This window comes from Microtus ochrogaster, chromosome 15, assembly GCF_000317375.1.
Source record: "Microtus ochrogaster isolate Prairie Vole_2 chromosome 15, MicOch1.0, whole genome shotgun sequence".
Taxonomy (NCBI): Eukaryota; Metazoa; Chordata; class Mammalia; order Rodentia; family Cricetidae; genus Microtus; species Microtus ochrogaster.
The window spans coordinates 26,107,087-26,108,532 of NC_022017.1; the positions used below are offsets into that span (position 1 = coordinate 26,107,087).

Consider the following 1,446-nt stretch of genomic DNA (forward strand, 5'->3'; position numbering starts at 1 on the left):
AAAAAAAAAAAAAAGCAGATCTAAGTTCGAGACCAGCCTGGTCTACAAGAGCTAGTTCCAGGACACGTTCCAAAGCTACAGAGAAACTCTGTCTCGAAAAACTGAAAGAAAAAAAAGGAAGGAAGAATAAGAAAAATGAAAGCTCAGGATGCACACACAGTACTGCAACCCAGAAACTCCATTCCTCTGGTGATCTTTAGGCTGCAGGTGTAGACAACAGGACTAAGAAGGTGACCCTTGGCCTTTCTCACCCATATGCAGAACAGGCCAAGGCTTTCTGTACTTTCGAGACCAGAGGCATTTCCTCAAGCAAACATGACTGCCCAGGGAGATGCAAGGCTGATACAGTTGTAATCTCAGGGAAAAGCTCTTTCTGGGCATCAAAGATCTCTGGCTCTATGGCACTGTCTACCAGGCAGTAGCCCTGGCACCTGAACAAACAGCATTCAGAGAGGTGATGAACATGTCAAGCCTACATGCATACAGGTGATGACAGAATAAACAAACCAAAAACCCACAACTGTCTACTGAAAGCAGTTGTTGAGACCTTAGACATCAGCAGACGGTAGAGGATGCCTAGATGTGAGGAAAACCAGGACCATTTAAGGAGACTAACAGAAAAGAAACATCTGCAACAATTAAAGAACTAGTCTGTTCTGTTTTATAGATGTCCTTGCCAACTAAAAATACAAGCCAAATGAAAGATGCCAAAGAATTTTGTCCATACACAACCAAAAGTGAAATTTCCCTTTAAAGATAACATTGCTAAACACACACAAAATCTGAAGGAAGCGTGCAGCCTCAGCAGCTGTCCCCAGCCATTGCCAGGACCTCTGCTCACTCCCTTGGGATACCTCTGGACAGTGAGCCTCCGCAGCCTCTGGTCCCCTGCCACCTCCTAGTGTGAATAATTCACACTGCAGATAATAATTTTAAGTTGTCTTGTTTTATTTGACTAGATTATCTGTGTTCAGTGTGACTCAATAACAGGTGACTTCAGCAACTCGAGTCCTTGGAACACATAGTTCATATTATCTCGTATACAAATATACTAGCATCCTTATTCACAAGGTTTGGGGCCCAAAAGCACTTCACATTTCTCAGTTTTTGGTTTTGGTTTGGTTCTGTTTTTTGAAACAGAGTTTCTCTATGAAACAGTCCTGGCTATCTTGGAACTCACTCTGTATGTAGACCAGGCTGTCCTTGAACTCACTGAGATCCTCTTGCCTCTACCTTCTAAGTGTTGGGAATAAAGGTGTGCATCACCATCACCTGGCTAGATTTCTCAGCTTAGGCTGTTTAGGAACTCTGTATAGAATCCCTTAAAAGATTGAATATTCCTAATTGGAAATTTAAAATGCTTCCAAATCTGTAACTTTTATTTATTTTGTACTTTATTTTTATTGGTTTTCTGTGTGTGTGTGTGTGTGTGTGTGTGTGTGTGTG

At 41.9% G+C, this 1,446-nt stretch overlaps 1 protein-coding gene across 6 annotated transcripts in view; it reads right to left on the reverse strand.

Annotated features, from left to right (window-relative positions):
* The window catches only part of Fam118a (family with sequence similarity 118 member A), a 27,904-nt gene that overhangs the window by 775 nt on the left and 25,683 nt on the right, over positions 1–1,446 (reverse strand). The gene's annotated exons all lie outside the window — the stretch shown is intronic.